Source organism: Balearica regulorum, chromosome 9 (assembly GCF_011004875.1).
Source record: "Balearica regulorum gibbericeps isolate bBalReg1 chromosome 9, bBalReg1.pri, whole genome shotgun sequence".
NCBI classification, from domain to species: domain Eukaryota; kingdom Metazoa; phylum Chordata; class Aves; order Gruiformes; family Gruidae; genus Balearica; species Balearica regulorum.
In genome coordinates, this window is record NC_046192.1 from 6,571,914 (window position 1) to 6,598,772 (window position 26,859).

Below are 26,859 nucleotides of genomic sequence, written 5' to 3' on the forward strand. Positions count from 1 at the left end.
GTCTGGAGAATTGGTCTCAAATAAATCACAAAAGGAGAAGGCTCATTTAGATCATGGCCATCAGAACTAAATAAACTGTAAAGAATCCTAAAGTTTGCCACTCTTCTACCTTACATGAAAAAAAAAAAAAAAGAAAAACAGTATGGCTACAGTTCAAAAGGCTAGGACAGGAAATAAAAATCCATCACAACCAGATGAAATGACAATGGAAGTTAATATTGGCAAGTTCTATTTATCCAAGATGGGTTCTGGCCAGGACACTAGGGTTGACACTCATGCTTTTAAAAAGGTGCTAGGGGCTATAAAATGATGATGTGTGGTCACATCCTTGATTTTCCCCCCCTCACAGAAAAAAAATGCTTCAGAACATGTATTTCTCGTCTCTCTCACTTTGACACTAACTACTCTACCTTTTTCTAGTATCAAACTTGCTCTCAATGAAGCCTGTTGCAGACAATCTTTAAAAGTCCACCAGGGACACAGGACAGAGTACTGAAACAACTGACTTCCACATTTTTAGACTGGATACAATTTAACTTAAACACAGCATAAGGTCTTCCTTGTTTAATCCCACTTAGCAGTTGCTAAGCTAGGTAAAACTAAATATAGTGAAAATAGAAAGTTTGATCAAATAATACAGAGACAAATCCAGTTACTAAATATTGGAAATTAAGGGAATATTGCAGGGAGTAAATGCTAGGCATGAATTCACTCTTCTCAGTTATCTGCAAAAGCCCATTCTCAGTACATTTGGTTCTCCAGTTGGCTCCTCTGCAGCCAGAGATAGCAGTTAATTGCTTCAGTTGATTAGAATTCACAGCTGCATCTGCAGCAAGAAGGCTACTTTTGAAATTAACTGAGTGATCAATCAACAGAATAATTTTCTAGAATAAAAAGCAACTGGTCAGCTGTCCACTTATCAACAAAACCAGCAAAGTTTCTCTGAGAAAACTCCTAATGTTTGATAAAACAATCATATGCTTCTCTCAAGCCTTAAACATCAATATCAATCATAGCCTACAGCATTTTAACTATTCTCAACACTTTTACCAGCTTTCTTTTCTGCACACTACTGTGTTTACTGAAGAAATCTTTACAGTTTTCTCTCATTTCAACATGCAGCATCAACCACACATAAGGCATACAGGTGCATGGTTCACACACGTGAAACTTTATGATCCCATTTTCTGAATGGGTCTGCTCAATATAATGTTATCTATGCTGTTCTATTTGGTAATTAGGCAAACCTAAAGTTAATAAGGACCTTGCTAAATGTCTGATAGTAACTACTATTACAGTCCAGATTCCTAAGAAAGCAAACACGAAAACTTACCTGCTGTGAATATTTTGGAGGAACACTTACATGAAACAACTTCCCACACTAATTTTTTTAGCCATTGCAACCCATAGTGTACTTTGAGATTTTGGTATGTTCTGCCAGACAGCATACTTAGCTATTGTGAGACAAAATTAATTTTTTTAAGAGGAAAGTCAAGCTATATGCTATTATAGCAAGCCATGAATCTAACTACATAGAGTGTGGTAACTTCTTCAGTCCGATTCACAGCCTTCAAATATATTTTGATGAATTTTGCCTAGTTTCCCACAGGTATTTTATATTTGCTAATTCTGAAATAAGCTTGTGAAGGCTTTATTTCTATTATGATCACTGATAGTCTCTTCTCCCCCCTCCACTTGTGGACAGCAAGAATTAGTAGAAGTCTCTTCTATAACTATGCTCTTGTTGCCTCTTACATAGCTTTCTGACCTTGGTGTCATAAGAACAATTGCAATAACATTTGTTTATGCTTGTGGTTTTGCTCATCCTCTAAACCCCAAACTTTTCATAGTTATTGTTCTCTAGACTATGCCCAGCAAGTAAGTACAGCCTCTATTACTGTGGTACTTGGTGTGGTCTTAATGTAGTTACTCTCAAAAAATAAAAAAGAGAAGTAGAGAAATACAATTGTGTCCACTTTCAAAAAGTCTCCCTGTATCTTAGCTTGTTTGTGGAAAGTTGTAGAAAAGTAGACTGAACTGATTCAACCTACTTCTTCCCACAGCCTAAGCCACTAGGTCAGCTTTAAATGCTGAACGCCTCATGACAGCAGCAATGTATGCAAAACTAAGTGTGCTCAAATATGCCTGCACTGCAGGTGAGAGATTAAGAAATACTATTTATCAATTGGTAGAGATGCAGGAGCATGCATTTCAGTGCAAGCTAGAAAGCTGTGTATAGGATCAGCTGGCTTGTGCACTGTCTTTGGAAAGTGATGTCTGAAGCCAGTTTTGAGTGACAAATTATTCTGTTTTATTTGTTTATCAAGCTCACAAAAACAATAGAATATATGCAACACAGTAGAATCCATGCTGAAAGCTCTTCCCTCTCATCCTACTGTCTTGCATTTAGAGCTTTACTATCAACTGAAACCTTAAACTGTTATTATTCAAATACTTGTAAGTAATAAAGTGCTAGTACTTATCAACGAAAGTATGAATACTTACATATTTGCAAATTTTTTTTCTTAGTTTTATACCATATCTCATTGTGATGAATAATGTTAATTTTATGTACTTTGAATGTGTCCAAAACTTTACACAGGAAAAAATACTGATATTCAAGCATCTTATAAGGACTGAGTTCTACAGTTCAGTAATACCTGAAGAATTTGTCCATGTGTAACTGCATAAATATTGGGCTTGAGTTCAAGTTTTTTTAGAATTTATCCCCAGTGGAGAAGGCGGCATCACATATCCTATATATTTATCAGAAAAGCTAGAAGACGACTCATTAGAATATTGACTTTGAATGTATAAGGGTCAATGTTTAGATGGTTTACTAATGGCAGGTTAGTAAATATAAACATCAGTCTCTCTGACAATAAGACCAGCATCAAGTTATGTTCTGATGACTGATACACTGTCTCACCATTATGTACTTCTGCAGTATTTGATTAAATGGGCTAAGGAATCCCAAAATTCTGTTGCATCAGAGTAGGAGTTTGTCTAATGCAATATAGTGACACTCTAGTGTCTACTATGTGGTTGGTAAGTGGACAGGCATGTCAGATAAAATTCCTACAACAGAGAAAGAAACAACATTTTCACTGCAGGATAGTATATTACCTAACTCTCAGGAGCTAGAGGTTCAGCTACAACTTACTCAGCAAGAACATTATTGCCCTTTGAACTTTGGGAAGGGCAGAGATTTTATTAACTGCAATTAGAAGAGAGTTAAGCCAGAAATGAGTACATTATAGCCTCCCAAGTGTCTTTATGTAAATAACTTAGACATTTTTATGTCTTAGTCTTATCTTATACCTTATTTTTTAAAGTTGTACAGCACTTCATGCCCACACAAATGAATGCATACAATGTTATGCTGAGTATTCTTGCTACAAGTTACAATTACCAATTAAGAATGAAAGATTAGTCACTAGATTAATTTTAGTAATTACAATTTTTGGTGCATTAGAAGCTGTTTTCTACAGCAGACCTTTCTTCAAGGGCTTCATGATGGAACCTAGAGTTCACAAAAAAAGACATTGCTAGAACACTGAAATGCTGAAGTGCCTATGCTTTGAGGAAATGGGAAAATGGAAGTGAAATCTCCTTTTTAATTAACACACTTCTAACAGCTGGGGAGTGGGGCATCTTATAGTCAAATTTCAATGTTATCATCTGATTCTAAATTACAGCAATAAAACTGGACTACATTAAATAGGTTTAAGGTGGAGAAGGTGGTCAGCCGCATAGTTAAGGTTATCAAGAAGCAAAACCAATCCAAGGGAAAACATCAGCTCAGTCTATATTAATATTGTATGTTTCAAAACAAGTCCATTAATTCTTTTGAACAAAGTCATTGGATGATGTTATGAAATACAAAGTTATTTTAAATTTTAGCTTTCTAAATTGCCTTTTAATGTGTCTTTCCTGCCACAGGACAAAAGGTTTTGGTGCTACTATTCTTCTGAAATATTTACATTTTTCAATTTAAGCAGACTTAGAATAACTTGATTCAAGGTAGATATCATAATTAGAAAGCTGCATCTACATAGGCTTACATGTTTTAAGATTGAAAATACACACCTTAATCCTCTCAAAATATTTTATCACAAGTAAGAGAAACAAAAGAAATTAATATGTTCTTTACAAGGCAACTCTAGCAACAGTAAAATGATTTTAATACTGCAGTTGCAGTTACTGCAAACTGTCTGCTGGATGCTTTAATATTCCTTCTAAAGTTGGAAGTATTTCCAAGAAGTTACCTAACAGAGGGGAAACACTGACAACAGCTGTGGGTTGACAGGACAGAAATGACATCAGAAAACATATTGTGCTATGAAATCCATATGATCAGATAGCCCACCAGGCTCACCATGTGCTTTGCTGCATTGTTGATACAAATTTTATTCCTCAATATTTTTTAGAATTTGGGCTTTTAACTAAAATAAATTAAAAAATTACAGCTTTGAATGAAAACCGTACTATTGTTACCTATAGCTCTGTCTAGATGTTCATCAGGTTGAAAGCAGTTGTTTGGGTTCTTTAAATCTCATGGATCTGATTTGCATTCATTTTATCCTCCTGTCCCTTCACTACTTAAAGTTTTAAAAATACTTTTTGTGAGCTATGATCCAGCATCTCTGAGTGCAGTACAACTATGCTTCCTGATGGGTACTGACCCATGACTGTGAACAGATGTGCTGCTTCGACACAGACGGAGGTTACAGATGTTCTGCTGCCAGAAAAAATGCTGTTATTTCAGTGAAGAAAGAGGAACTCAGAGCACCTTGACCCATCTAAGGAACACCTTACCCTTTGCTTTACTGTTCTGCCAGGTTTTTCTTCTTTTCATATAATGTCGTTGATGAAGCTTTAATGTGTGGGAGACAAGGCTATTGCTGTTTATCAAGCCCTTTGAAATGTCCAAAAGCTTTGCCAGAACTGGGAAGTGCAAGTTTTATTGAACTGACTCCGCAGTGAACTCTCTACACCAGTGTATTTTTTACTCCCCCCCCCCCCCCCCCCCAAGTTGGGTTTATAATAAAGCAGCAGCTGACTCAGCAGATATGCCCTGCTCTTTTCATTATCATTTTAAGAAGCTTAGAGAAAGGGGATGCTATATAAAGCAGCCTTTTCTTTAGTAGAGTGGTGACTTCAGGGGGAAGAATGTCTTCAAAACTAACTTTTTAGTAGCTTTGGGTTGCCTTGCTTCTGATCTAGTTTCTCCTTCACATTGAGAAGATATTAATAACAGCACAAAGAGGGGCAAAAGGAAGATTAAGGGTTGACCCTTCCAGTTAATATATAGTCTTTTCGAAGTTACTCATGTTGCTACCATGGGTATTCTTTGTGAATACTGATTTCTAAGTTTGCACATATTCTGAACTCAATTCTAGATCAAGAAAGTTTCAGGAAGATTTTTAAGAGGAGGTCAGTCTGTTAAAGTAACAAACCTTGCCAAAAGAAAACATCCACTGGAATGAATCTAAAAACGCTTTTTGTGATTCCGAAGCACCTAGTTAAGCAACACGGCATTTCTTTTAAAGCTACAAACTGGAAGGAAAAAAAAATAATTTCTTACCTTTTTCAAATATACGTAAGGGATACTGCATGTCTCTGAAGTTTTTTTTTTTTTAGGCCAAAAAGTTCTGCAAGCAAAGTGGTCTTCTGTTGTCTGTCTAAAGTATTTTGGGATACAGCTGGTAATCTGAGCAGTTCTGAATTATTTACTGTTACATTTTACATTTATCTTTGTTCACCTTCTGGGAAAATAATTTAATTAAACTATTTTCACAAAGTGGCACAATAACAGATTATTCTAGAAGGACAGTGAGTTCTTTTCCTTTCCAAAGAATACTACACTAATGATTATTAGCCTGCATTAAAGAACTGAATACATGTGGTTTAATGATAAATCCCTATAAAATCACTTAAGTGCTATGATTAAAAATTCACCTTTAAAATAATTATTAGACAAAACAGAGAAAAACAATTAAAGGACTTTACTGTTAGCATTTAATTGAGTAAAACACATTCATTTGAGGAAAAGAAATCTTACCTGACAGCTTCACATGTTTGCTTTACAGAGATCGCACAACTGCATGTATTATTTGGGGGGGGAATATCACTGCAATTCCATACAGTTTGTGCCACTAAGGACTTGAGGAATCTTAAACTGCAAGTGCTGACATATGAACAAATTCACAAACTAGTAAGCTCAAGCAATAGATAGACTATCAAGCTTTTTGATAAAACACTGCAGCTGCATTGCCTCAAATCCTGCCACCGAATACACCATATTAATCAGCTCAGAGATTGCATCCGCCTGCAGAAGACAGAACCCTTACCTAGTAAACTGGTGTCCTTCCTTAATAGTTCTGCATATAGTAAAAGTATGGTCTGACAATAAAGTGGAATGGTCTTACTAGAGGTGACCCTGCAGCCACCTGCTTTATTTGTAAAGCATATATAAATTTGGTTATGTAGCTCCTCAGGTGATCACTTGCTACAACTTATAAATGGATTCACGTTTACTACATAAACCTGTTATCAATCCAGCTCCATCTTCCCTAGCAGAATTGGCTTTGCAATTCAGGAAGGTATTAAAATAAAGGTTTTTTAATCTCTGAAATAGGTATCCAAATGATTGAATGCACAAGAAGAACAAAGGAGTATTAGAAGAAAAAGAGCCATTTTAGCCTGTAAATTGAGAAAGGCTGTGATCATGTGTGCTGACTAGGTGGTGTGGTACTTCTGGGTGCAACTATTATACTACTCATTTAAGGTATGTGCCCTTCACTGCATGTATAAAATTGAACTCCTGTGCCTGTGTTAAATGTTGCTGATTATACTGTTATTGTTTAAATTTATACTAATTTATGATATGCTTTATTAATACTTTATGTGCATGCCCCTATAGCCCTTTACAAAGCAAATCACATTTATGTGTTCCTTTACTTTGCAAAGTGTATATGGCTACATGATGGCTATATTTCTATCTTTAATCCTGAAAAGCATCTCAGTTAAGTTTCATTTGGGAAATTAAATCAAAATTTTAAAATTTATTTGCATCTCAGATCAATTTGGAAAGAAAATATAAAGATAGAAAGCAACAACTGTAATAAGATGAAGAAAGAAAGTGTGGCTGTGTAACTGTCCAGATGCACCCAGCTGTTATTAGGGATATTTCTAATTCTGCTATCAGTACAGAGTCTCATAGAACTAAACAGCTTTCTGACTGCAGATCTATGAGGTTTGTTGATTATGTCTTTGAACTTAGATAGTCCAAGTACATAACAGCTGTTCTTCACAAAGAAATCAGACTTACTAAAAACAGCAGCATAAAAAGACCTAATGGTTTATGGTAACACCACTATTGCATGTAGTTTCATTAACCGGAGGACAGAACCACTATAAACAACTAGATTAAATGTGGAATACTTTATGTGAGAGATGTAACATTCTAACTAAAGCTAGTTTATATTCTCTTTAACTTGTTATTGCAATCACAATAATGACATAAATTGCTAGTTATATCACTTTGGATTTATAAAGCATCACAATTGTAAGAACAATTCTGCAGCTGCAGAGACATAGAAGTATTTTCAAAAAAGGAGGCTAGAGACAACTATCAAATGAACACAGAGCAGTTCAGCTCTAAGCTGTCAGTGAAAATCCTCTGTGTGTCTGAAACTTATTTATCACTTTAAGATGACCCGTGACCAGCCTGTTATCCCTTAATACATTGCAGGATCTAATCAGAAGTTGGCACTACTTTGTGGGGGAATGTACCATTGCAGTGTGAGGAATGGTAGTGCTTTGTCCATCATGAGTAAGGAGTGAAGTAATAGATCCCAGATTTGACTATTATGGGGCAGAAAAATTTGTTGGTATCATCTAAGTCTCCAACCTTGAAAGAGCCATGTCCTCATTCATATAGAGAGTAACAGCTTGTAAATACATCTTCATATTCAAAGTCTAAGCTAAACACTAAGTGCTATGAGACCAAAAAGTGTATGCCAGGTCCACTCATGTATAATTAGTTAAGAATTATTCTGCTCCTGTTAATCTTGCTTGTTAATTCATGACAATATCCTATTAATATAGTAATTTAGCAGCCTGTTCCATTCCTCTGAATGTAATTACTTCATTTAGAAAAGTGAATTGAAATTTCATTGTAGATAGAGTTCAGGAGCTCAGTGTCAGCACAGAGCTCTTTAGCTTGGCTGCCCAGGGTCTCTGAGGCACTCTCTGGGAGACAAATGCCTTCAGTCATTTTCAAGGCCTGTTATTGGCAAGACTGTCTTGCTTACAGCCCAAGTACTGATTTGTCCCATCTACCAGGGGACATCATCTAGATTCTGCACTAGATGAACTCCTCCCACACATGCAGACCTTGCTTTTGAGACTATTCTATCCTTTCCTGGGGCTACTATGTCCTATTTTCTATATATTATAGTAAATATGGTCAGAAATCAGGGGTGAGAGATGAAGGAAAATAAATAGAAATGCTAAGGGAAGCCTCTTTCCCTCTAATTAGAAAGTACCTAGTTTCTTAATCTATTACCATATCTGTCTCCCAACTGCATCCACCCTGAAGGTATATGTTGGTAAGCTTCTCAGCATGCAGAACCATCTACTCAGAAGTTCTAAACCATGCCTCTGCTCAGGACTGACTTCCTAGATACCCTAACGAGAGTGACTGAAAGACTAATATGGTTATTTCCATGCCCGTTAGGATTTAGACTGGTAGTTCATGTAGTCTAGCATCCCCAGATCAGAAATAAAGCAGCTGTGGAAAAATGTTTCAAAGGCTGGGTGCCAGTCCACACACACCTTATTTGGAATCTGCTGGAACTATCAGCCTCCTTTATACATCATAAATAGCAAATACTGAGATCAATATAAAGCACTGGTCAGGAGATGACAGGTGGGATATCAACAGATTTCTCTTTCATAAAATGAAAAATTAATTAAGAACCACAGTGTGCCTTTTCTCAAAAGCATATTCAGGCTAAAGTTTTATCTTTTGTATGATAACTCTCTTAATGCTTTGTTACACACTAATAATTTGATAACCACCTGGCTTAAGAGCCTTCCACTTTACTCTGATTTCAGCTGGAGTTCAATATCTGGATCTGTGCCATTTCACTTTCATGTTCATCAAAGCTCTGTGTGTGGGAAAAATGAACACCATCATCCTCCAAATCTTCATTATCCTTCTGCCTTTGTAATGGGCTCAAGTGAGCACTGTCATTCCCTAATTTGATCTCTTCTGGTTTATTTTGCAAGGCAACACATTCAGAATCTGTACACAATCAGTACAGTGGTGGCAATCATCCTAAAGGATAACTCTTCTCACCACAAAGAGTAACCAGTCTTACATTAAAACAACTGTAATACAGCTGACTCTCCATTATCCATTGAAATGGGAATTAGGACAGTAAAGGTCATGGAAAAAACACAGGTAAAATGGTTACCAGACTGCATGGTGCAGAGATAGCTGTGAGGAGCCAGTCTAGATCCAACAGGGATAATGGTGAGTTGAATTAAGTTGTCCCTCTGGGTTTGAAATCACTCCTGCAGAGGAAAGTCTCTCTGCACAGCAGTGCCTATTGCTCCTGGTTATAAAAGGAACCAGGGAATGTGGCAGAGCATCAGCCATCTTGTGGAACTCTGTCTGCCTCATGGGTAAGCTTCTTGGGACCCAGAGTACTGGGGAGAGTGCACACATGCCCAGTCAGCTCTCTTTGGGTGTTTCTCTGGCTTAGCACTAGTTAGGTCACACTTAGAGCAGCTCCCTGCAGAGCCCTGAGTCAGTCTTTGCACTGCTTATCATATGCTGTGGTTTAGCATCGCTCAGCTGGCAGTGCTGAATCCTTTCAGACTCCTGCTCCCCAGAAGGCTGCTCAGGTTTCTGTGGCACCACAAGCCAACTCAAGCCCAGCATGAATGGACATAACAAACTGATGACGCTTGGGACTCCTGCAAAACCACTGGAGTGTTTTTGCATTTCACTCTACAGACCTGACCATTCCAGAGATGACAGTCATTCTGCACAAAGCCAGCTCCAGTTTGAACAGTTTGATAACTCTGTAAGTTGAGCAAGTACAGCTATACTGCTTCTGGACCCCTGACCACCATGGCATAGTTTGTGTGATCTGCAAAGGCCTAGCTAACTTTGTACTTTTCTGCTTCTCCATCTACAGTAATCTGAAAAAAACCCCTGACTTCAGATTTTTACAGGAACATATGAAAACTTGAAAGTGCAGATTTTCTTCCTAATATATTCACAGTCTTTGTTCATTTTTACTCTTAAGTGGGTTTAATGAATGACTTAGTAGGCTAGACTTAAAGAGTAGGATATTCAAAGATGCCTATAGAATCAATTGCTAAACTGCACTTCATTCTCAGATACTCTCTGGCCTCTCTGAAAATCATATTCTAACTACCATTTTGTATCACTTTCAGCCTATTGCAGCATGCCAGTGAAACCTGTGTTTAGTGGCCAGTTTTGCTGGCATTACCACAGCTTGACTGATAAAGTGTCTTCTACATCTCCCATACCTGTCAAATGCAGCAACTGGGTGATGCTTTTCTCACCTAAGAGCATCCTAAGTTTTACATGCTAACATCATATCACTATGCTTCACAGTACAGAGACTTAAAATCCTACAAGAAAGGGAAAGAAGTATTTTGTTAAAAATAAACTGATTTTAGAAGCTACAGGTGTTTCATGTTTCTATTTATTCTAACCTCAACAGTGTCCATTTTTTTTCTGAATGTTTTTACAGTCTGTTTTGTGTTAAGTACCTGTTATTTGGCACCTGGATATACGTGCAACTTTTATCTTGTGTACAGTATCATCACTTCAAGTGGACTACACATATGCTGCAAGTTCACTGCATACCTAAGGACCTTACTAAGATGCAGCCCCTAGGACTCAGTCTTCCTCTTATCAAATTCAATAATAAAACTGACCTTAACATCACTGGGCAGAAAGAGAATTTTAAATCCTCACTCTACTTCTAAAGACAAATGTGGCTTGTGACAACAGCTGACATGGGATGATTTTTCTTCTGAGAAAGAAAGTTATGATGCTTACACCTAAAAATATCCTGGAAGTTACTTTTCACTTTTAAATATTTGTAAAGCAAAAACCTACAGCTTACACTCTGTAGAATTTCCCACTGTAGTCTACAAAGGTTTTGCATTCAAAACAATTACACATTTAATAAGTGCTCTAAACGTCATCCTTTAAATTAAGCAGAGGGTATTTAGCAAAGCTCATTTGTTCCTATGTTTCTGTTCAGTTATTTGGATAGAATGTAGAAAACAAGAAGATAGAATGAAATTCCATAGCTGTACTACATTAGAAATGCTGTCAAGACTGGCTGAGGATTACTGATTCTGCTTCATTTGGAATTTGTACAAGTAATGTTATCTAAAGAAGAACCATATGAGGGCAAATTGAGCAGCACAGAATGAAAACTATTAAAGTTTAACCTAGCGGCAAAGTATCTAAAAAAAGATTAGGATTAGACATTCAGCAACACATCTGAATGCATAAACATCTAAGATACCTAATGAGCACACCAAAGTCCTCTAATTTCCATTTATCAAGCCATAGTAAAAGCCATAAAATCTTAAGTGTATCTCATTCAGTTATAGATTCACAATTAATTACTTTCCCTTTATAATGCTGCATCTATTGATTTATAATTCATTAAAGAGGACTGATGCTTAAGAATGACAGAATGCATCAATTTTCCAAAGTACAAAGTGGCATATGCAAAAATAAAATTTACTTTATTCAAGTAATTTAACTCTATAAAAATGTGTTATTTTAGCACAGGTAGCTATCATTTGATACATACCAAAACTACTTCTCTGAATGCTATTTAGATTAGAAGTACGAGCACTTTATTTTGAAGAGGAAATCAGACAATAAATTATCTGTACCTGCAAATACTCCATGGTTAACTCTCAATACCTTCCTTTATTGAGTTTTATTTGCTTAAATGCTGAACAGTACTGGTACTCAGCATTAATACTGTTCACTGTATAATACACATGCATACTCCACAAAATACCACAAAGAAAAGAGTCATAGGGATGAACCATCACAGCATAATATATGGCAACAGCTAGTGTAGTAAACTGAAGTAATAGTATACCAGAAAAAGAAAGATAATATTGGACAACACTTTCCTCAGCTAAGAAATTATGGGCCCTGTAGATACAGCACAAGTGGAAGAGACAGGAAATCTGGGATTTATTCTGGGATCTGTCACAGATTTCCTGTATGGCTTTGAGAAAGTCCTGTGGGGTTAACTTCAGCCATGAGGCTTTCTTTCCTCTGAGAGCAGCTTGTACCCACATCTTGACAACCCCTCTGTAGTGTGAGCTAACTAACACAAAAGGTAAGACGTTACTAGTGCAACTTTTGTACACAAGCAACAGCAAAGTCAGGATCTAATACAGGTGAAACAATACGATCCAAAAGCAGGCTAGGCAATAGAAGTACAAAAACAAAGCAGGCGACATACCCCTTTCCAGGAGCTAGCAGAAAGGGAATAAAAAGAACATGGACTCCAGCCCTTGACTGGCACAGTTGTTAAACAGGTGAAATCAGGAAGCAGCAATTCATTTTGACTGGAAGCCAACACTCCATTTCCCTCCTTCCTTCCAAGAAGAAAAACTAAGGGAAAATACAGGTTAAACTATACCTCCTTTGCAGTTTTCACACATAGCACAGTCTCCTCATGAAATCTAGCCTCCAGCGGTGGGATTTCAAGATACTCATTCTTCTGTACGATATCTTCACATACTTTACAAAACTAGCACAGAGTTTTCAGTTACACAAAGTATCACAGCCATTCCAACAGGTCAGTTTTATTTATCAAGCCTGGGTGGCTTAATGTCTCAGATTTGAGCAAAATAGAATAAATTCCACATGTTCCTGTTGTGAGCTCATACCCTTTTGGGTTCTTCTGGCTGGAAAGAGGGTTCCACCCATTCTCTGAGGACTAGCCCAACATTAAAAAAATTGACCCACAACAATAAACCATCTTGTGTTTTAGGTCACTTGCCCAGTGCTCTCAGATGATCCATTTTTATCCCCTATGTTCTGAGCTATTTTGTTTGTACTCACTGTTGCTACCTACAAGGGAAATAATACCTCAAGAAGATGCCTCAATGCTGTTCTCAACCTCAGTGGAACATATCTTGACCAAGGTGTTACTCAACTGAATTTCCTACCTGCTAGTCAATATAGTTATTAAATCACACGAGGTATTTTTACTTGTTTCGGTGATGCTTGGATGCTAAAAAAGCACTTAATGCATTTATAACTTTTGTTATTTACAGTCGATAAATAAAAAACACTATTTTGGGCAATGGAAAAAGCAGTCTAGAAAAGCCTTATTTTGAATTTGATCTGTGTGAGGAAGAATGTACCAAACTTCTGAAGTGATTTATTTTAGTATGTGCATCAAATCTTAAACTGAAGAATGACTTGCTCAAACTTTTATTTTCAGTGAAAGACAAGACTGGAATCAGACTCTGGGGTCATAATATAATACTACATCCCAATCTCGTAAATCATCCTAAAAAATGAAAGATGTGACAACATAAGGCTGCATGCACATAACCCTGTATCACAACTTTTGTTAACTATCTGTATTTATAGACTGTGATTAAATTTCTAGGAGACCTGAGACCACATTTAACTAGTGAAAATGAAGCACCTGGTTTCTCAGAGATATCCAGTTGCTATTCTTCCAATATTGCTCTCAATTGGATCTGCTGGGCAATTGCGAGAAACCAATCATTTCACTGAAAGTCCTAACTGGAAACAAGTGAATGCTGGTTCTATTCTGCCCATAAACAGCACAACTCTGGAAAAATCAGGAAGCAAGGTACGAGCTTGTGCCCTGAGCTTCAGACTCAAGATTGAAATCCAATTTGAACAGAGATGTAAATGCAAACCTCAAAATCAAAGCTTTATCATAGAATAGGAAGCTCAGAATACAGAGCCACACATTCCTTTTGTTCACTGTAAGCCCCCTCCTTCTGGCGTGGAAGCAAAACAGATTCCTACAAATTCTTTCACTGCATTGCAATGGTTGCACCTGTCTGCTCAAACTCATCTTCTCGCCCTTCTCAGCCTCATGTGCAGCCTGACCCTCCAAAAGCTCAACCAGCTTCTAGGTGGCAGTCACCAAGCAGATTCCAACATCACGCCAAACCAAAGAACCTTCTCCTGATTTGGGCCCATCATTCAGCCCTCTTCCTCTTAACTAGCTACTATGTATACCTACAGGGACATTGCCAGTAATTAGTCAGGGCTAATTATCCATCAGAAGACATTAAGCATTCCACTGATCCTAAAGATGTGTAGCATTAAACCACCACAAAATAACCAACAATGTTCTTTTGTCTTCCTAATGGCTCTGAGGACACTAGAACAAAAATGTCCTGGACATAACTTTTCTGTTTAAATTCATAGTAACTCTAAAGAGGTCAGCAATAAACAGATTTCAGACCCAAGGTATAAGACCAACATGTTCCTGATGTCTCCAGTTTAAGTTCTATTGCTCTTGGACTTTATACAGATCATTTAAGAATCTGTCCCAGTAAAATGTATCTGATAGCCATTTATTGTTCCAATTATTTTTTTCCTCTGGTGTTGTATTAGAATCTTTATGAATCTTCTCAGACAATTGGAAATTTAACTTTATGGTACAAAAAAAATCTTGTTTTTAAGATGCAAGCCAGTCAAATCTCTACAAAAATTAACTCAAAGGTAAAAGATTAGGAAATATTTCTTCTACATGATATGCATTTTGTTTACATTTTTAATTTCTGTTTTTAAGAATTCAAATCCATTTATCTTTACACAAACCTTGTTCAAATATATCCGTGTTTTTAGTGCTAGCATTGCTGATTCTTCTCCCTATTACTTTTTATGTCATTGTGTGTTAAATGCAATTGTAACCTACCTGAGGCTGGTCTTCTTGACCTACAATAAGTGGAATTTACACAGTTTTATACCTTCAGGGCTTAGAAATTCCAACTGATGTGGCACAGCACAGCATTTCTCCTCAAATAGCAACCAATTCCTGCCCACATTCCATTGTCTCCCAGGAATATCAAAATGAGGTTCCAGGTTGCAAATACAAAATAAGAAAGATTTTTCACATCTTCATTTAAGAGAAGAAACCCAAAGAGTCTCTACCTTATTGTAGTTTCAATAATGACACAAAATTTCTAAATCAAACATTCCTTTCAGCGCTGTTCTTTTTTAGCCTTCATCATCCTGTCTAAAGCATCTTGGGAAGTGGGGTGGTTCAGCCCCACAGCCACTCTGAGATCTCAGGATAAGCCCCACTATGCTGTTATCTTGGATACAAGTGCAGTGGAAGGTTTCTATGCACTGTGATAATAGGAACAACAGAAGAGTCCTCAATTACAGTAGTAGTAAATTTGGGACATGTTTCTTTTTACTGTATGTTTGTGTAACATACAGCACAATGGATGTCTAATTCTGACACAGATTTCTGGGAATACAATACAACAGAAATGAAAAAAGAAGAGAGGGTGAAGGTGCCACTGCAGTTATGACTAGGGTATTCTAAGCATGGGCATGAACCTGAACTCATCCAGAAGAGACTGGAAGATCAGATTGTTTACCATATAAGACAAAATTGCAGAGAGTTTTTAATAAATATTTGTTCATGCTGTTACTGTATTTTGACAACAATATCATTTTGTTAAAATGCCATAAGAATAGTTTATCACCTCACAGCATTCCTTGAAAATCTAAACTCTCTTGAGTTCCACAGAGCTGTTCCAGATAATTGACATCAGAACAGTGTCCATCTCTTGTCCTTCCTAGAAAACTGGCACCTCAGAAATGAACTAAAGTTAACACTCACAAACATTAAGAAATAAAATCTCCACCAAAACATGCTATTGCTCTATATGCAAGTCTGATTCTTGGTATCCTGAGGGCAGCTATTTAGGGGTGCCTGTGTTCAACTCACAGTCTTGGCTTTTATATTGATTCAGGGCGGGTATGGGTACAGAATGTTCTCAATTAATGTAAGAAAATAAGGTCTAATCATTGGGGGTAGGTTCTGGGTAAATTCCAATTGGAGTAATTACATTTTGCCTTTTTGAATTCTCTTCTTTTAATTGCTATTTAACATAGAGTTCTCTAACAAGGTTGTGTGCTTTTTCTAAGCTATGAAAAGAGGAAAGGAATTCCTGGAAGGCTACATTCTAAACAGGAGAGAGTTTATATATACTTGTAAGATAGTCTTAAATACCACTATATAAAATAAAATAATTCTTCTTATTATTCTAAAATAAGAAGATATTCTTACCACAAATGAGCCTGCTATTTATTAACAAAAATGCAAAATAAAAAACCAAAGCAACCCAACCCACATATTGATCTCTTCCATACAATTTGTTTACTGGGGCTTCATTACCTGACCAGTGAAAAGATGCCGGGCCTGAGTAGGGCACTGTCAATTTAATTTTTTTCCAGTAAGTACAGACATATAACTAGCACATGTATGGGTTGATGCCCCAACATTTAAAAATTATTTCTCTATGACCTGATCTTAAAAGGTTTTCATTTCTTTAGTGTTCACCTCCACCAGTTCTGCAAAACTTTATCCAGAGATGAAACACCATGAAATTCCTTACAGGCGAAGTTGAGTTACAGAAAAAGAACATGCACAAGGATATGGCTGTCAACCACTTTATCTGCTTCAGAGCGAGGTCAAAAACCAACAGCCACACTCAGCCAGAAGTCTGACCATACAGGTTGCTGCTAAAGATACATGATTTGAACTGGGACTACTGCATGTGAAACACAACAAGGTCAAATTATCTGGAACTGGGTGAAGGATAGAATAAAACAAACCTTTCTTTTTTTTCTAATCTCTGAATACTTTTAAGCTTGTATGATAATTACTAAAAGTCCTCTTTCCTCTAAGCATTTACTTTGCACTTAAATGTGGTATGTATTATTACCCTTGCTATAATTTACAATTATTCACTGATTTGTACCATTTTTTGATGAAAAAAAAGCAGTGAGAGCTGAGGAAAGATAAGCACCAGTTTGATCATTTAGTGACACAAGCCCAGATACTTAGATGCTCTGCTTGTGTCAGAAGCCATACTTTTGCTGCAATGGCTGACTAAATGGCCCAGGAAAGCTCACTCCTGGCTGTCTGGCCTTCTGTTTCAAAGCAGCCCAGGCACAGGTAATTAATGATGCCTAAGCTGGAGCCCAGGTATAGAATGCAAATAAAAACTTTTGAAAAACTGCATTCATGTACTGTCTTTCCCCCTTGCCTTTTGCAACACCTTGTTTTTGTGTGAAAAGTTGTGAGCTAAAGACAACTTCATGAAAAACTGGAAAACATGCTTAATCACCGTTCCTGTCTAAATTACAGTATAGTAATTGTCTTATTTTATTAAGTGTGACATTTCCAGATCTTTTTATATGTGATAAAAGGTAAAACCTTTAAAATATTTTCAATTTTTTTTTTTCTTTTACTCTGTCTTTATTACCATGGAACAGGCCTTCAGCAAGAGTAGATTCTTGTATATCATAAACTTCATCAGAGGTTTGTCATCTTTCACCAGCATCTTACACTAGCTATGTTTGCTATGTATTTAGGAAATTACAAAAAATATTATCTATCTCTTCTAGGAAGGAGAGAAAGCATAATTATCTACTGTGTTCAGTTTTGGTCCCCTCTATACAAAAAAGATGTGGACAGGCTGGAAAGGGTCCAGAGGAGGGCCACCAGGATGATCAAAGGACTGGGAAACCTGCCATATGAGGAAAGGCTGAGAGAACAGGGTTTGTTCAGCCTTGAGAAAAAAAGGCTTAGGGGACACCTCATCACCATGTTCCAGTACTTAAAGGGTGATTACAAAGAAGATGGAGACTCCCTCTTTACAAGGAGTCACATGGAAAAGACAAGGAGTAATGGGTGCAAGTTACTCCTGGGGAGATTCTGACTGGACTCTAGAGGAAAAGTTTTCACAATGGGAACAATCAGCCAGATGACCCTTGAGGTCCCTTCCAACCTGGCATTCTATGAATCTGTGTTTCTATGATCCCTTTCTAATTATTGCACTTTGGCTTCCTCAGAATATTTATTTAGCATCAAGAGTTGTTTATGTTCACTGATACATTGGTTAAGTTTACTCTTAATTTATTTTAATTTTATGTTCCAAAGATATTTGACTGAACACTTACTATAAGAACTTCAACTGTGGCCACCCACATCCTGAAATTTTCTCTCTACCTAATCCTGCCTTATGCCATAACAGAGTAAATATATATATTTTTTTCTTTTTTTACAAAATGTTTCTTCCAGCAAAATATATAGATCCCATAGTATTTTCTATGTTATTTTAAAAAGCTTGTGTAGCATTGCACAGTGTGTACACATGCTAACCCCCCAAGCACATACACAGAGCTATTGTTGAAAACTTTCATTAAAACTCTGTAAAGGAAGTCCATCTGCCACAGGTCAGGATGTCCTGTTTCTGTGAGGGCCTTTGGCTATTGCTTGGCCTTTTCTCGTTGAAAACGTAAGTAGGAGACTTGACAGACTACTATTAAAACAATCTGATATGGAAAGGGTGTTTTGAAGGGTTTTTCCCCACCAGCTGGGAATCCTGAGGCATGGATACCTCCTCAGACACAGCACACTTAGTTTAGTGTCCTCTGTTCTGGTGTTGTCAATGGGTGGGGGGGGGGGGGGGGGGACGGACACGACGGACGGGACAATTTGTTCTGTAACGATGGGATACATTGTGGTCATCAAGATAATCTTGAAATACAGCCGTTGTTCCCAAGCAATATCTGTCTCCCTGGTTGTCTTTCAATCCAAATCATAATACAGTTTAGCCAGGCCCCATGGGCTCCTGGCAGCAGTGTTCCAGCAGAGCGGGTGGGCTGGAGTTCCTCCCCCAACCTGCCTGGCTGCAGAAAGCAGCAGTACTTCTGACTGACCTGGTTGGTCAGAGCAGGTGGGCCTCATCACACTCTAACCCGGCAGGGAAATGCATGCTCCTCCCCTGTCAGAGGGAAGGACCAGATATAATTTGGGGTTAACATCTGCTAATAATATATATTCACTTATTTTAGGAGACCAGTTGCTTTGTAAGAGGATAGAGGCAGCTCTGTGGCTAGTTTGGATTCTGATTTTATTTTGAATTATTGAAAGAAAAAAAGTTCAAACCTCAGGAAAATTCTTTCAGGATTGATTGGTGTTATTTGTTCTACTTTAGTACTGCTCTCCAAAATGTTCTGTTTTAATTTTACAGTTGATCAGTCTACAAACTGCAGAAAGTACCACATCTCATTTACACTGAGCAAAGGCTTTCCTTGTTTGTGTTCCTCATTTGGAAATAAAGGATTGTAGCCACCAGAGGTAACAGTTTACACTTAACACACAGTGGTTATGAGTACCCCCAAAAAATGTTTTCAGTGGGAACAGGTATCAGACCCAAACAAAACTAAATGGTGGAGGGGTATGCCCTTCTACCAAGAAAAGAAGAAAAGGAAAGAAAGGGACAATGGATTGAAAAAAGAAAGTGCATGAGGGGTAAAAAAAAAAAAGTCAAAATAAACTACCAGTGGGGAACATGGAACAGAGAAGCCAACAGCAAAAAGGAAACTGAGGGTGGGGAAGAGTTGTCAATAAAAGCCCTAAACATCTTATTCTTCCCATGCAGGCTTTCTCTTCCCCACATTCTCCCAGCCTCAGTTAGCCATGTTTCCAAAATGGAATGACTGCTGGTGATTGTCACAAGATATCATTGGTTGCTGCAGTAGGATGGAAAAGACAGTGAGGAGGAACTGGAAATAAAATGGCTGCTCTATGTTATGGCTCTCCTTTTCAGCATAGAAAGCATTGCCTATAATAAGAGAAAGAATGAGACAGCACTACATTCATCCTACCATCACTGAGTCCTACAATCCAAAAGGAACTGCAAGCCTTCAGTCAGTTTCATTGGACCAGAACATGAAATAGCCTTTTAATCCCCTTTTCCCAAGAAGCAGATACACAGCCTTCCTGCCCTAGTGAGAATACACCAGTGGGCAGAGGGAATTTAAGATTCTGCGGTATCTTAGACATAATGTCCATCTGTAATATTCTCGGTGGGTTCTCATCATTAAAAATCTCCCTCTTGTTTATACAGCAATAATACACTACATGCAAATTTGTACAGAGGCACATTAAAATCACATCATCATCTCATTCTTCTAAAAGTTATATCTGCCTACATTTCTGTAATGTGAGATAATCAACTTTGCCAAACATGGGACAGAGTGAGACTTGCTGGATAAAGAGGCAGCATTTTAAAAAGTTGGGCTGCTTAGAAAAACTGAAAAGATATTGCACAGTTAATGCAAAATTCTACTAGAATTTAAAATAATACCTGGTCAAAAGCCCTCAAACTTACATGACAGCTACTCATGAAACACTTCAATAATTTTTAAAAATTAATATATTTCATTAGTTCTAACAAAAATGAAAGTAGGAATACCTACAATAATACTTCATTTTTACTATCCATCCAAACAATCTGTATTTTAAAGCTAAGGGAATTAAGAAACACAAAATTGGAAAGTGACTGACCCAGAGTCACCAAGAAGTCTGTGGCAATTACTAACAGAACCCAGCTCCTAGCTAGGACTTGGTTTTATCTTGATGAAAAGAGACTCACATAGACTGGGGAAGAGCAAGACCCAAGCAGTGAAACAGAGGTAGGATATGACACAGAAAAGTAGTAACACACTACATGTGATTTAACTACGTTACCAAAATAAACTCAATCTTTTTCTTAAAGATCCTATGCAGGATTGGGCCCTTTGAAATAACATTAGCTGTGTAAGATCATCTCGATTTTTACACTCTAAAAGCATTGCAAACCTTCTTTTTCCTGCATTATGATTACATGAGGAACATTTCTTAATGAGTTAGACTAGTGAGTACAACATTTGCTCATTTTTTGGTCTACTGTAAAGCTCTCTAATCAATTAATCTACCAAAAAGGGAGAATTTTCAGTTCCTGGTATCATCAGCATGCTCCTTACTATAGAACGTTTTAATTGTTTTCATAATAAAAAGGCAATATTAAAAATATTTTTGAAAGATGAGGATTCTTTTATGTGCTGAGAGACTTTAGCTACTGCCATTCCTGTGGATGACACACAGCCACGCAGTGCCATCTAGTGGTCTGTGACCATACAGGGAATAACGTTGAGACCTTCGAGAGGATATTCCAAATTATTTCACAATAATAAACACGGATTAGTTTTGTTTTTTCAAAAATACAGCACTGCGTGACAAAACAATCACATCTAATAATTGAGAAGGCAGATACCATTCTGAACTACCATTCTTTTTTGAGTAGCACTGAGGAAATTATTAGGAGAAAGCAAAAGAATGACTGACTACAAAGTAAGCATCATTTAACTGCCATCAGTCGGACACATAATCATATTTAGAGCATATAGAATATTGCACAGAATCACATATTGTACTAGCATTTAGAAGAAGTTTTGTTGGGTATACTATTAAAAAAAAAAAGAGATGAGAGGAGAGAGAAAGAAAGTGAACAACTAATGAAAACGATGCTTTGCTTATTTGGTCCTTAGGGCTGAAATATGCACAGCAAATGCACTGTTAATTTCAGACACAGTTATCCAGAACTGTACAACTCTGATCTCATATTGCTCTGTTGCTCACAGGATCAGACCTAGTTTTCTGTTGCCTCAGCACTTAAATTGTCCTTTTAGTTTTTGGATGTAAACTAAAACCATCCAAGCAATAGCCTACTTAATTTGTAAGTATCAATCAAAAAATCCACTGCCTACTTACAAAGTAAATGGTACTTGGCTTGGAAGTAATTCTGATGCACTGGAGCACACAAGAAAAATGAAGTGATCTCAGTGCTGCAGCATTCTACTGTAAAATATCATGTGGATTGGCTGCATCTCAGTAATACCTTGTAAGGTTTAGGAAATCTTTGTGCTGTTGCAGAGACACAAAGGAGACAGAATCTGATTTGCTTTTCCATGCAGCATATAGTTCCCTTTCAGAGTCAGATCTTGAATTTGTATGTGGCCCAAACTATTGTGCTTTTAATCACAATTCAGAAGAAAATCATTCACTCTGTTTACTGACTATCATGAAGACCAAAATGTTTCCAGCAAGCAAAACAGCCCAAGGGAGGGCTTGAACAGAGGGAGCATGATGGTCTTAGATCAGTTTTGGCCAGTTATAAAGCTCATCTTGAGGCTATAGTTACCTGAAATGCTGTGACACAATCTGGAGGCTTGCTGCTAATGAAATGAGAAGATCCTGCTTCCATTCTTTTTTCCACAGAGACTCTGGCACTCATTAGACCCCTTTGTGACTTGATTCAGCTCAATAACCTGAAAGAAAATTATTCATTGTTTCAACTTGGATAATACACTGAGACCATTTATGAAAAGATATGATGTGTGGGAATGGAGTGGATGTAAGGGAAGAAATCAGAATCAGGCAGCCTAGAATAGGGTGAATAAAAGGGAGGACCAACACATTCCCATTTTGCTGTGCAGTTGTTAAAAAAAAAAAAAAATCTAACCAGATTCAAACATTTGGACTTTTAGCTTTTCATCTTAATTTTCAGTCTACTTGCTTGCTGTAAGGTTGTTTTTCATCCCCTTCCCCAACAAGGAAAGAATTCCATGCTTTGACTGTGTCTTGTACACGCATCCCTCTGACAAATAGGGGCATGCTGCATACAGTGCATGGGGCAGAGTTAGGCCTGTGTTTTTTATGTTTCTGTCACTAATATTTCTCCTGGCATGCTGGGCTGTCTGCTGTTTTTTTTCCCTTGAAACATTTTATAAAGCCACTACTAGATCTCTCCAGCTGCCCGGCTACATTATTTATTTAGATATGTAATATGTGCCTTCATAAAGATCCAAGCACTTATTCTAGTCCAAATGTACAAACATTGACATATGTTAATGATCATATCATGTATTGCAAAATGGCATGGCTAAGCATACAGGGATTACGGGTACACAAGAGAAAGAGCTGTGGTAACACAGTGTACAGGTTTCTACCCATATACGTACTCTGAAAACCAAAAGAAGCATAAATGCAGTAACTCATTCAGCACACAGTTTTAAAACAGTTTGTAAAGACTATATCGCCCCAGATCAAGCAGGTATAGCACCAGCTGAATCATTTTTGTCCACGCTGTTCTGGAAACCATCTAGTGATATCTCATACTCAGTTTGTTCAAAAATGGATGGGAGTCTTCCTATTAAGTCTAGTGGGCAACCTAATAAATTTCAAGAGGTTAATTGGAAATAAATGGTGAAAACAGTCTGATAACTATTTGACCAAATTAATTCTATGTTCATTTTTGTTTCTAGGATTTTCTTGATTTACTTCAATAGAAAGAATCTAACAAGAATAAACACAACTGGAAACTGTTCTTGTGAGGTATGCTCTCCACTGAACAGCTGAATAACCATTTAATCTTGGACCTAAAGGCAACCTTCTCATCAAACAGGTAAGTGGAGTTGTTTGGCTAGCAAATCAAAATACTTCTGCTTAAAACAAATGAAAAACCATCAGATTTTAACAGCCTAACAGTAATGGCTGAGATTTAAACTGTCACTAAATTCTTTTAGCTCTGCTTCTGTGAGATAAAAATATCTTTTACTTTCTGAGCCTTTTCTTTCACTTGTTTGATCACGAAGAGAAGATACTGTAGATTTATGTGTTGTTTGTACTGGAGAGCACAGCTGTTTTAGCTTTTCTGTCAGACCCCCAGGATCCTGTCTTTATAATGACTTTTTTTAAACGCACAGTGGGTTTGCCTGAGCAAATTTAATTGGTATTACATTCTAGATCCAAAGGAAAGGGTGGGGTGGGGGGGGAAAAAGCAGAACAGAAAAATCCGCAAAAAACTCCTCCAGCACCACCTTTAGAAGAGAGGGGATTTTATTTTAAATAGTGTAAAAAAGTCCTTTAGTCTGGTATGGGTAAGAAATCAGTTATCCCTGTCATGTAGGCTATTTAAATGTATAATACCAAGCCAAAGGTATGCATTGCCCTTATCAAGAACAACAAAGTAAATAAAAAAATGCAATTGTTAAATAGCAAACTACAGAAGCTTATTTCCATGAAAAAATCCTAATAAATCCAGATGAAAACAGAAAGGCTTAGGGACAATATGAAGAACAATTAGGCGATTTAAAGAAAAATAATTACATAAACCAGTAGAAGAGAACTTGTGAAAGAACCGTGGACACGGAGTATCAGAGGCAAAAAGAACGTCAGAAGGGAATGACATGTGGTTAAGAGTGGTTTCTTTGCATCACTAAGCAACAAGGTGACTGGTTGTGAGGTAATTGCTCTTTGAATTGAAAAAAAAAACAATGAAGAAGATTATGATAGAGACTCAACCAGTTTTGGGAAAAATTAACTAAAACAAGTCATCAGCAGAAAAATGAATTCAGCTACTTCTGAAAGTCTTGAAGAATGAAGTGGTTGTGTCTGTTAATAAAACCAGCTATTATTAGAAAAGGCTGGAAAACCCCAAAATTTTTCAGTTACCATGGAACAGATATTAGAACAGTTTATAACTATACGATATATGATATAGGACACAATAGTCCTAATGAAACTTGGATAAAAAATGCAGAAAAATTGTATCTCCAGGCTACTTTGGGAGAGTGACAAAATATGACAAAGTGTAACTAGTAAACACATCTGATTTGGATTTTTATGAAGCCTTTGACAACAGGTCAGGCAATACACATAATACACATTCAGGTTCAATCCGGACAGTCTAGATTTCAGAATATTCTGTCAGGTTTCAATGAAAAACAGATAAAAATACAATTATGAGAGAAAAGTATTGACTACTTGTGTTAGCAACAGGAGAGAAGGGAAAAACTATAATTAATCTTTGAATTGGGTTGTGCCATCTCCTCCAAACATTCCTGTCCCCAGAAAATTAAACAAACCAACAAATCTGCCAGGATCCTTTCTCTGTCCTTCTACTGTGGAAATAGAGGTATCAAATACGTCCCATTCTGTCCACACATAACAATTCGTGCTGGACACCGGATTTACTTCACAGTGTCCTGGCAAGTGCTTGGATTCAGATGGACAGAACTTTAAATAGTGATGGAAGGAGAGAGAGGTTAAAAACTGATTAAGAAGGGGGGAAACAACAATTACTCACATCCTACCTTACTCTGAATAATACCAAATATTCACTATTATTTTTTCCTCAGAATTCATTTTTTTAAAAGATAAGTATTACAAGAGCAGAAAGGAAGAATAAAATTTATTTGAAAAATATGGACTTAATTCAGAGCTTGCTGAAGTCAGGGAAGGACTTCCGATGGCTTTAATGGACTTTGGCTCAAGCACTTACAGTGTAGCAAAGAAAACAAAATAAACTTAAATGGGATTTATATCCCTACTATAAATAATGTATGTGATCTCAATTACTGGAGACAGTATTTGTATATATTTAATTTATCATTATTAAAGTGAGATTATGGCAGCTTTATGTGAGACAGAGGCAAATCTGGGTCATTACTGAAAACAGTTAATTTACATTATCTGCTATAACTACTTAGGCACTGAGTTATACTTCACATTGAAAATCTCAATCTTGCCCCCCTGTGGTCCATAGGAATATAGCATACGTGCATAGTGTAAACTCATCTGAAACTACACTGAAAACTAAAAATACAGAGAATGTATAATCCTTTCTGTATTTTTTTTTTCAAATTTGAAATATGAATGTCAAATAATCAAGACACAAATAAAACCTTGAGGGACGTTTGCTCTTCAATCTATGCTTACTTTTAGCTTACTACTAGCACGTGCTAAAATTGACAGCACCAAAGCAACAAATTTGGAAGACTTTTGCATAGTGTTTCACCCATTCCCTCTCAGTAAGGATATTTTCATGGGCAACAGAAGGCAGCTGTTCACACAGGGTGACAATAGCTACAGCGGAGCTCAATGGCTTTAGTTTCAGTGGGCATCTCAGTTATTTGTAAAAACAGGCTTTGCCCACAGAACTACCCATAACTCTGCCCTCGGAGGGAAGTTTGGCCCAGCAGCCCAGGCCAGACTTCTACAGCCACACAGATCTGTTCCTGCTGTCAAGTATCAAAATGATACTTGAAAATAAACCACCTTAAAGACCTATATGCTCTTTAAGATATAAAATAGCTACTTTGATGTATTAGCAAAGAATCATGCACCATCATCACCACAATCATAAAATAGCTACTCAGAGCTCTGGATGGCAATGCAAATCCATAGCTATAGACCTTAAAAGGCAATTCAAGAGAAAATAATACTCTCTCCCTTAAACTAAAGAAATTGGCAAATAAGATGCTTGTAGGTAATATGCCTGAAAATAGACAATCATACTACAAATGACCACCCCAATCATTTCAGCAAAAAAATACCCGACTCCATCAATGTACATGGGGAAACAAAACCAACCACATCTAATGTAGTATTCCTTTAAAGTCGACTTTGATGATATAGTGAGGTTTGCTCTTTTACTTCAGCATACTCTGCCTTCTCTGTGAAAAATAATTTCTCTTCAGACTAATCCATGCAGGTATAGTAAAAAAAGCTTCCAGCCTGGTCCACTGTGTCCCTCACAAAAATGTTCCACAGAATTACCAGATTCTTTATCATCAGGAACAAGAGATCCAACCATTAATTTTAAAAAGGTCATGTCATCAACTGTGGACATGCACAC

The 26,859-nt window shown here is 37.1% G+C and overlaps 1 long non-coding RNA gene across 1 annotated transcript in view; it reads right to left on the reverse strand.

The window, feature by feature from the left end:
* LOC142602905 (uncharacterized) overlaps nucleotides 1-22,433 on the reverse strand; it is a 195,071-nt gene extending 172,638 nt beyond the window's left edge. Inside the window, exon 1 of the long non-coding RNA XR_012836732.1 lies at nucleotides 22,363-22,433. This is a non-coding gene — a long non-coding RNA (uncharacterized LOC142602905). The remainder of the gene's footprint in view (nucleotides 1-22,362) is intronic.
* Nucleotides 22,434-26,859: the final 4,426 nt, after the last annotated feature.